At 43.8% G+C, this 11,069-nt stretch overlaps 1 protein-coding gene across 1 annotated transcript in view; it reads left to right on the forward strand.

Moving 5' to 3' along the window:
* The window catches only part of IER5L (immediate early response 5 like), a 3,157-nt gene extending 2,760 nt beyond the window's left edge, over positions 1–397 (forward strand). Inside the window, exon 1 of the mRNA XM_069069406.1 lies at positions 1–397. This exon is cut by the window's left edge and continues 2,760 nt beyond it. The gene's annotated coding sequence lies outside the window, so the exon portion shown is untranslated.
* Positions 398–11,069: the final 10,672 nt, after the last annotated feature.

The following is an 11,069-nucleotide window of genomic DNA, read 5'->3' on the forward strand; positions in this document are numbered from 1 at the left end:
TGTGTGTGTGTGTGTGTGTGTGTGTGTGTGTGTGTGTGTGTGTGTGTTTATTAAAGTTTAAGTGTTCTGGTTTCAGCCTTCAATCGGATTTCATAAAACCAGCATCCTTTGGTCTTGTGAGGAATACTGTCCTGTAGTCTTCAGATATGTATCAATAGTTTTTTTTTTTGTTTAAAGACCTTTTGTTGTAAAAAGGTGGGTTTTGGGGCAGCCTGTCTTACAGGCCACACTCAACATTGTGTGTCCTCACCCAAAAGTTGCTAGTTTGACACACATTTCCTTCACTGCCCTCTTTGTTTGTATCCTTGTATTTTGTGCATATGAAATTGTATATCACCGGGTAAAACTGTTCAGATTATTTGTTTAAATTTATAATCTTAATAAAAAGTCAATTATATGATGACTGTGCTTTCTTCTTCAGAGACACTTTGGGAAAGGGAAAGATAGGGTTGAGGTAGGAGAAGTCCTGGGAAAGGCCACCCAAGCTCTTCTTATTTCAGTGTCTGAGAGCTAACCATGTCCATGGAAGGCTTGGTGTTAGGCACAAAGAGTGCAGTAATGTCTCCAATAAGGACCTTATTCCTGCTTTCCCTCCTCCCTCCCCGTACCCCCAGTTTCTAATATTGGAATATCAGAGTTGAAGGGGAACTTAGCCCCTAGTCCAACCATCCCATTTACAGATCTTCATCCATCTCTGAGATGGAGTTTCCTGAAACCAGCACTCTTCACCTGAGCCCCTTCTTCCTCTCCTGGGGAAGGAGGTCTCCAAGGTTTCCATCCCTTAGAATAAAAAGGCCCAGGCTTATGTCTCCAGCAACCCAAATAAGAAGCCCACCTGACCTCTTCCTCAAAGTTCAATCATAAGAAACCTAGTATAGAGTGGAGGTGATTGGAGATAATGGTTTTGATTAACTGTTTACTGATGCTGGCTTTAAGGCAACCTGGGCTAAGTGGGGGGGAGGGGGGGAGGCAGGGCAGGCGTTGTCCATCTAAAAAACGAAACTCACCCAAAGGTCACAACAAAATAATCTCTCCAGGTGGGATTCCTGATCTCCCTTTAAAAAAAAATGAGTCTATGTGAGAACAACAGGAGAAGGAGGGACGGTTTTGTCTCCAAAGAGGCAGGAGACTAGGTTCTCCCAAAAGCTTTTCTGTCAATTGATGCATCTTCACCTCCTTGACAGTAACTTGGGCAAGTTTTCTAAGTTTAGTTATCACTGCTCTGTGCCACTTGGTGGTGTACTGATACACACACACACACACACACACACAGGATTTCTCCACTCCCTCTTCCCCTTTAACCAATCCCCCCCCCCCCCCCAAGAATGAAGGCACTAAAAGCACTCTATTCTATGGAAGAGCGTTTAAATGCCAAGCTCCTTGGTCTTCCAGCTAGAACGGTTAGAACCAAATGAATACATATCTGAAGCCCTTTGCCGCTGTTTGGGATTGGGGTTCTCTGCTTCCAAGGGGGAAAAAGCCGGGTGGAGGAGTGGAGGGAGGGGGTGGTGGTGAAGAGAACCGCAGGCAGCTTCCTCCCCGTCACTTAAGGTCTCTCGTGTGCCTCTCCTCCCTTTCTTAGCGCTGAAGCTCTCCCTGCGTGTTCTCTCACCTTCACCCCCAGCCCTAAAGTGTGCCCTCCCAGCCCCTCCCCTGTTGCAGCCTAGATCTAGATCTCCGCGCGGGAGCACGCTCTTCTTGCAGCACGGGCTCGCTGCCTGCCTTGGTCCTGCCTTGGGCGAAGTTGCCACCCGTCCTCCCCTGGGTACCGAGTCCGTGGGGAGCAACGAGACCTGGGGGCTCAGGGAGGAACGGGGGAGAAAGGGGACGATTTTACCCTGGAACCATGACTTTCTCTATGTTCTCTTGGAAGCGAGGAGAGGGAATCTGATACCTTCCCCACCCCGACCACCACCTTTTTTTTTGCAAGTCCGTGGAAATATATATATATATATATAGTGATGTGTGTGTGTGCGTGTGTGTGTGTGTGTGTGTGTGTGTGTGTATTATTAAGCTCAAGCTAACCCAGATAGAGACCTTGCGAAGGTGAAGCCAGTTGCCAGAGCTCCCCCTAGTGCCCATTTGGGGGAAGTAGAGCGAGCCTTCGTTTTGATAGTGGGGGAAAATTGGAAATGGGGGCCGGGGCTTGCACAGAGCTCCCTTTCCACCGCCTTTTGCGAGGCGAAGTTGATATGAGCATCTGTCTGTCCGCAGCCCTGCATCTCAGCCAGGGGAGAAGGAAGGGACTTCCCTGCCGGAGCACGAATCCTTGTTTTCCGGATAAGGGAGCAAACAACACGATGGGGAAATGGGAAGAGGAACAGATGTTTCTCCTCTGCGGACAGAGCGAGCCCTAATTATTATTCGCGCCTCTTTGTTGGGAGATCCAGGCCGCTGAGATGCGGGCAGAGGATATGAATTGCCAGAGAAAAGGGAAAAGGAGAGGGGCAGAAAGGGGCCAAGAGTAAGACCAGGCACCCTGAACACCTCCCCTCCCCCCCCAAAAAGATTTTTTCCCCAGCTTCATTCAATTTATCTCTCTGAATTCTCTCTTCCTCCCAATCAGGGCTTTGGGTGTACAGGTTAGGGGATAGGGAAGCCCTCTCCCCCCCCCTAATCCCAATCTCACCCCCACACACAGACCCCCTTAGCCTATGAAGTCACAGGATTTAGAACTGAAAAGAGTTTATAGTGCAGGGGTTCTTAACCTGGAGTCCAAGGTTGCTGGAGAAATTTCAGGAGTCTGAGAACTTGGATGAAGAAAATAAATCTTTATTTTCACTAATTTCTAACTAAAATTTAGCATTTCCTTCAATTACTAATTTTAAAAAAAAAGCATTCTGAGAAAGGCTCCATAGGCTTCCCAAGAAGTCCATTATGGAAAAAAATGCTTATGCTTAAGAAGCCCAGATCTAGTCAAACCTACCCCCTTATTTTACAGATAGGGATACAAAGAAATTAAGTGACTGGCCCAAGATCATATAAGGAGTAATCCTTACTGAAATTTGAACCTAGTTTCCTGTGCTCCAGACAGATCTTTCCACTACACTTGACTGTTCTCTGTCACCCCAATGATATGGGATCCCTTCCATCCCAACTTGGGAATCTCAATAATTTTCAAGACCAAAAAGTTTGAGAACTACTGGTCTAACAGAAAGCAAGAGAGGCAAAGAGTCTTGGAGTACCAAGAGAGGAAGGGGTAGGTGGCAAGTGAGTCATTATCTCTCAAGGAAACTGTATTCTGCTTCCCTAACTCCTGTCTGATCACTAACTATAGTACAGTTTTTCCACTATATGCTCTGTTCCACAGCACTCTATACTCTGCAAAAGAGAACGCTCCTGTCTTCAGGATGCAGATATCAAACAGACTATCATTATTATCAAAAAGCCTTAAGAATCTTATTATGAATGGCATAAAGCCCAGTTACCCAATCAAGATATTTGCTCTCAAGAAGTTGACTTTTTTTTTCAAGCATAGATACTGCCCTTGAAATACATTTCCCTAAACCTCCCAAAATGAGGATGATTGCCTATGGAACCTAAGTAGGCTTCTGGGAGGAGGTAAAGCAAGAGCAGAATCTGAAAAGAGAAGAATGGTACCTCTGCCATAAGGAGTAGGGTGTTCTGACTAGAATGAAACAAAGGGTAGAAAAGAGAGGCATTTGACTTTAACAAAGGAAAGGGGCATCAGGTGGAAATCTCGAACCAAATAAGGGTTATTGTCAAGTTAGGGTGGAGGGTAATGGGGAACTAAGGGAGGGAGACTAGAGGAAAGATAATAGAAAAGGAGAGAAAGCCATCTGGCTTCAGAATTGATAGAAAGAGAGTATCTGGGGGGTGCTGGTCTGCCCAGAAATTCTGGGAGTTAGAAAGCACTGCCTCTACTGAATTTTTCTGTTAGCCCAATGCAAAAACTAGATGTTTTTTTCTAACTCACAAGAGCAGAAGGGCTTTGTGGCCCACAGACAAGGCCTGTCTCATGTATTTTTCTTGGTCTTCTAAAGGATTTTCTTTCTAGCACTTAGCACAATGCCTGGCACATAGTAAGTGCTTAGTAAACTCTAGAAGGTCTCCATAGGCTAATGTTGGGGGGACACAGACTGGAGGGAACTGGTAGAAGGGAAGTGGGAAAGATAAGGAGAACACAAGTGGCCTAAAAGTACTCCCTTCCCCAGGGAGGCCTTGACTATTCCATCTTCCCAGGTCATCTAGAGGTAAGGCTCTCCTACTACCCTGGGACTATGCCTGTCTTGATGCCCTTGACATGTCTTGCTCAGTCCTGGCTGAGAGCTTTGCTCCAGGCAACCAGCCTGCTGCGGTGGAAAGAGCCAAGACCCTCAGGGATCTGCTTCTAGCCTCAAGAGAAACCCTGGGCTGGGGAGGGCCTGGGCCTAGAGGAAGGAACAGCCAGAGGGACTTCGTGTCAGATGTTTCTCCATGCATGTATGGGCACCTCATTGCTATAAACCAGTGTGTATCTTTCACTGTAGTGATTGTCTGAATATTTATTTCTGTCCTTGTCAATGCTGGTTGAAAAAGAAACGTGTGCTAGAGCATGTGTGTGTTTCTTGTATATCAGTAGTTGTACATATGTCTGCAGCATACAGAAATACTTCAATGAACAAGACACCCCAATAAATAGTAAGTTCTTTGTCAATATAAGGAGCATGTCTGATTTTGTTTCTCCTCTAGCACGAAACCAGGACTTGAAACGTTGTTTGCTGAATGAATGGGAATTTTCCCCCTGCCCTCTTATTTTATTTTTAAAAAAGACACATGACAAGGATAGTGGTATACATACAGGGTTTATTTTTTAAAGCATCTGCCAGATGCATCCTGGGGCCAACACTCATTTAGTCCAGTCTCCTATACCTTCTCCAGTTATATCAATTGATCAATAAATATTAAGCATCCATTATGCGCCATGTTCTGTGCTAGGCACTGGATATACCAATACAAAAATGAAGGAGACCCTGCCCAAAGGCAAAAAGGAGCTCACACTCTATTGGGGAAGACAACACATACATATATGAGTATAAACAAAATAAATTTCTAAATCAAGATAATTTGGAGAAGGCACTAGCAGCTGCACGGATCAGAAAAGGTCTCATAAAGAAGGTGTTTGGGCTTAGCTTTGAAGGAAATTAGAGATTCTGAGAGACAGAAGTGAGGAAGGAGTGTACACCAGGCACAGGGATCAGCCAGTCCAAAGGTACAGACATGAGAGGTGGAGTGGCATGTGTGAAGAACAGTAAGTTCAGACTGAACAGTAGAGTTTGTGAAGAGGAGTAACATGTCAAAGGGCTTTTAAAAAAAGTAGGTTGGAGCCAAGTTATTATGAAGGACCTTAAATGAGGAGTCTATTTTTGACCCTAAAGGTAACAAGGAGCCACCAGTTTAAGTAGTGGAATAACATCATCAGACCTGTGCTTTAGTAAAACCATTGACAGCTGTAAGCAGGAAAGATTAGTGAAGGACCTAAGAGAGATCAATTAGGAGGCAATTCTTATAGGCCAGGCAAGAGAAGATGAGGGCCCAGAGTGGGTAGAGGAGAAAAGATTTATCATATCCCTCTGAGTAAAGAAAAGACAGATGCAAAAGATGTTGTGGAGGTAGAAACGAGACTTTACAATCGATTAGATATGAAGAATGAGGAGTTGGGAATGACTTCCAGGTGTGACTAAAAGCATGGTGTTCACAAGTTCATTTAGAGAATTATTGGTTTATTCTTCATTCTGGAAGAGGACCATGACATCAGAGAGGTGATGCCATGACTTACAAGTGAATTGGATTTAAGTGAGGGAGGGCTGTGCAAAGTCATCAGCCTTAGTTTCTCTTCCTGAGCCATCTGGGTCTACTGGAGAGATATAGATCAGGATGACTGGAGATCGAAGATACAGTGGGAGACCTTGGCCTTTTTAAGTTAAGGTCTTTAAGAGGTCTCAGTTTGACTGAGGCACTGCCCATTCAGTGATTAAGGCTAGGTAAGAAATGAGTCAGAAGAGAGTAAGTTTGGGGTAAATGATGAGTTGTTTTGGATATGTTGATCCTGATATGCCCATTGGACATCCAGTACAAAATATATAACAGGCTATTATTAGCGAAAAGAAACTAAAGCTCAGGAGACAGACTAAAGCTGGATATATAGATCTGGGAGTCATGCCATATTTCATGAAAATTGTTGATCAGAATTAGAGAGGCAGTATGTGCTGTGGTGGAGAGAGCACTGGATTTAGGTTCAAAAGACCTCATTTCAAATTCTGACTAATTTACCACCTTTAAAACCAGGGACAAGTAACATCAACCAATAAAAATTTATTAAGCGCCTACTATGTGCCAGGAACTAGAAGCCTGTCTTGCTGTCCTTGACATGTCTTGCTCAATCCTGGCTGAGAGCTTTACTCCAGGCAACAAGCATGCTACAGTGGTTAAATGCATTGCTAAATATATATATCATCCTCTAAGCCTACCAAGACAAGGGTGATTACCTATGGAACCAAAGTAGGCTTCTGGGAGGAGGTGAAGCAAGAGCAAAGATCTGAAAAGAGAAGGATGGTGCCTCTGCCATAGGGAGTAGGTTGTTCTGACTAAAATGAAAGAAACAAAGGGTAGAAAAGAGAGGCAGTTGACTCTTGGAGAACACAAGACAAACATGGAAAGAAGCCCGGAGGAGGAAAGGGGCATTAGGTGGAAATCTTGAAACAAACAAGGGTTACTGTCAAGTTGGGGTGGAGGATAAGGGGGAACTAAGGAAGAGAGACTAGAGGAAAGATAACAGAAAAGGATAGGAAGCCATCTGGCCTTCAGAACTGATGGGGGGAGGGGGCGGGGGGAATGGGGCAGCTAGGGGTCGAAGTGAATAGAGCACTGGCCCTGGAGTCAGGAGGACCTAAATTCAAATACGGCCTCAGACACTTAACACACACACACAAAAAAAAAACCTAGCAGTTGACCTTGGGCAAATCACTTAACCCCAATTGCCTTACCTTCCCCTTTCCAAAAAAAAAGGGGGGGGGGGGAAGAGAGAGTGTGTGTGTGTGTGTGTGTGTGTGTGTGTGTGTGTGTGTGTGTGAAATATATAAAAATGTAAATGCAATGCTAAATGCTGGAGATAGAAAAAGAGGCAAAAGACAGTCCTGCTCTCAAGGAGCTCACAATCTAATGGACTTAAACACTCTGGCACTCAGTTTCATTATCTGTAAAATGAGAGTACACTAGGGATTCTCCAAGACCCTTTCCAACTTTGAATCTCATGATTCCCCCCACCCCAGAACAAGAGTCTTTCAAGATTATTTTTTAAAGGTTCCATCACATTCACTAGACTCTACTAAACTGGGCTAAGGCAACACTTAGCCTTGCTATATTTTAATGACTTGGGAAGGGATAATAAGGGAAGTTCACAGGGAAGATATTTTCTCCAACACAAGCATTTTAACAACAAATGCATTCTGTAAAGGTTTTCAATACTCAAAGCTGAACCGATAGAAAGGAAGTATGGTGGAAGAAGGAGCACTCCCTGTATGACCTACCTTGAGCAAGTCACTTCACAAATCAGAGAAGTCAATAAGCAACATGAATTATGATTATCTCTCCAGATCTCTTATTTCCTTATATGCAAAATGAAGGTATTGAACTAGATAATTTCTAAGATTCTCTTCCAATCCAAGGAATGCCCAAGTTTTTCAGACCTCAATTCTGGAATTTATAAAGGGATTTCTGCTTCATCCTTCCTACCTGGACACACTCCCCTCCTCCCCTCATCTCCACCTCTCTAAATCCTTATCTTCCTTCAAGTCTCCAAGGAAGTGTTATCTTCCCTCTGGGAAGCCTTCCCTGAGCCCCCTAATTGTTGGTACTCTCTCCCTTTTCAGACTACATTTACATACCTGTACACAAATGTACTGTGTCCCCCAGTAAAACACAAGCCCCTTAAGGGCAAGAACTGTTGTTTTTGTCTGTGTCCTCAATACCCAGTAGTGTCTTGCACACAGTATGCCTTTTTAAGTCTTTAGAAAATTCAATTAACACTTTTCCTGTCCTAGCTGTCTCAATTGAGGTTACCTATAATGTGCAAGAGGATGGATTATATGGCAGTTATAGTAGCTATTAGTGAAAAGAGAAGAAATATTGGAATGAGGTTCCCCTGCCCTTACACAGGCTCTTTTCCCCTCTCCCCCATATCTAGAAAGCACTTCCTCTTCAACTCCACCTCACTAGTTTCCTCTAAAGCTTGGTTCAGGTGTTGCCTCTACAGGAAGCCTACCCCAATCCTTCCAGCTTAATACTTCCCCCTAGAAATTATATTTATGTATGTGTATACATATATGTACATGTATAAATAACAAGTACCTTGCAGAATGCCTAGCACCCAGTAGGTGCTTAATAAATAAATGCTTGTTGATGGAGGTCTTCCCATTCACCCATATCCTTCCTGTGAACATCCCATAATTTCTCTTCCCAACTCATTAAACAGGGCCAGCTGTTGCCTCAACCTATTTCTCTGCATTCATGGCCAAAGTCTGGAACTTTAAGGAACAGTATTACGTTCTACACAGATGTCCTTCTATCTTCCAACAGAATGTTCTCCCCCCACTCCAAGCCTTCTGCTTTTTCTAGATCTCTACCTAAAGAGGACTAAATGGACTTCCCTTCTCCAGCAATGTCTTCTGACAAAGGGATTGAGAAGAAGATAGGATAAGACAGCAGTGTTTGGGGTCTTGGGTGTGTGTTAGAGGAAAAGGGAGGGGGGGTTTGCAAGGACTCTTCTTAGCGACATTTTCCCTAACAACGTAGATAGTAGCAACAGTCCCAGTCCCAGTTCAGCCTCTCTGAAACAGGCGCTTAGAAACTGGAGCCTTCATCTGCATATTCATAAGCACCTGATAAATTAATCATGATGTCAGCACATTCAGGCAGGAAAAGAAGTATGGGCACTCTGTCTCTCTCTTTCTGTCTGCTTCTCTCTGTGTATGGTGTGTGCACACTCTCTGTCTCTGTCTCACACACACACACTGTCTCTCTCTCTCTCTCTCTCTCTCTCTCTCTCTCTCTCCCCGCCCCCCCCAGGCTCTCTTTCCCCCAGTCACTTTGGGACTTCCTCTGGCCTCCCAGTCAATCCCAGGTTCAGCTTTTTCCAGGAAGCAGACACAATTGTATTGATCCTCTCTACACCCTCACTAGGCTCAATCTTAACTCTTAACGTAGTCATGTTTCTTCACAGGCATTAGTCTTGACTGCCTAAATAATTGTAAATTCCTGAAGGGCAGGAACCATATTTCATACTTCCCTATATCCTCAGGGTCTAACAGAGATAAGCACATAGGTGCTCAGATATTTCTTGAATTCATTGTAAGGGGAATCAATCAACAAGTATGTATCTCCTATTAAACATCAGGCACTATGCTAAGCACTGGGGATTCAAGGACAAAATCCCATCCCAACCCTCCTTATGCGTAGGCCTTAATATGCCACAATGCCCTTCCTTCCTCTTCTCACATTTTCTAAAAATGATTGGTTATAGGGAAAAGTTAAAATTTACAAAACCTCCATCCATTCCATTCCATTTGATATATTTGTCTCCTACCTCATGGTTCCCTCCACACCCACTTTAATTCACTCAGTTGTTCAACACCAGAAACAAGAGGTTTGTATGGAGGGGAAAACTGGACCCCAAAAGGGAAGTAGTCCAGGGATCAATATCGATTTATAGAGGAATTATGCATGAAACCTAGATGTCCAAATGCTAGCCCACAAGTGTTTCCACTAGGGCTGTAAACCTAAAGCACTACATAAATGAATTATCTTTAATAAAATCTGTCCCCAACATTTTTTGTTTAAAACAAACAAAATAAAACAAGCCTCCAAGTGAATAAGAGGAAAGACAATTTAAACCTTCTTAGGCTTTAGCTTCCTGATCTAAAAAATTAAGGAGTTGGACTAAATGATCTCTGAAGTTGTTCTCAGCTCTAAATCTGAATCTATAAGATCCATGACTTTCAGACATTCTCCTCCCCGACCCCAAGTTCTCAGTAAACTATAAATGTTCAAGCCAAAGTTCCCAAGAAATAGCACAACCCAATCCCTTTGGTTCTGAGGGAAACAAGGATATTGAAATGACTAAAAAGAATCCTTTGCCAATTGATGGAACCCTATTTTGTAAACACACGACTTCTAAGGAACAAGTTGGGATGGTTCAACCTTCTTTCTCAGCAGCTTGTCTCTGCAGCAATGGATCAGTCCCCAAAATGACTGAGGTATCTCCTGTGGTCCCTCAATACCACTAAGATTCAGGAGTCCAAGTGTAGGCCTCATAAATGAGAATGAAGTTCAAGTCCACAGAACTCAATAAGCTAATGGTTAGAGGACCCCAAAGGTTGGAAGGTTTTCCTGTATCCCTTGATTCTAATGGGTAGAGTTGGAATATTGTTAACAAGTATTGAAACAGGGGAGGCCAGGTAGCACAGCGAGTAAGAGCACCGGCTCAGGATGTCAGGATGACCTGGAGATCGAATCCCGGGCTCAGACACTTAATACCCACCCAGAAATACCTGGCCGTGTAACCTTGAGCAAATTACTTAACCCCAATTGCTTAGGGGCAGCCAGGTGGCTCAGCGAGTAAGAGCACTTGCCCCTGTGTTGGGATGACCTGGAGATTGAATCCGGGCTCAGACAGCACCACACCCAGAAATAACTGGCCGTATTGACACTTAACACCCACCCAGAAATACCTGGCCGTGTAACCTTGAGCAAGTTACTTAACCCCGATTGCTTTAAAAAAAAAAAAGTATTGAAACTTAGGAGGTGACTGGGAACTGTGGCCTGAAAGAGCCATGAGTCACTTGAGGAATCCCTCAAACACAAAGCAGACCTAAAAGGAAAATTAAATGCTCACTCCTTGGGTCCTTATCTTCAACTAACTGCTGGACATCTTCACCTAAATGTCCCACTGCTACTTCACAACCAACATCCAAGTTCCCATCCATCTTTAAATTTATGAACCTATGTCTAAAAACAAATTCATCTTCCCTCCTCAAAACAGAGAATCTTCCTAACTTGTAATTCCATTAACA

This window comes from Petaurus breviceps, unplaced genomic scaffold, assembly GCF_028583685.1.
Source record: "Petaurus breviceps papuanus isolate PSGF00001 unplaced genomic scaffold, PetGlider_PUasm1.0 90779, whole genome shotgun sequence".
NCBI classification, from domain to species: domain Eukaryota; kingdom Metazoa; phylum Chordata; class Mammalia; order Diprotodontia; family Petauridae; genus Petaurus; species Petaurus breviceps.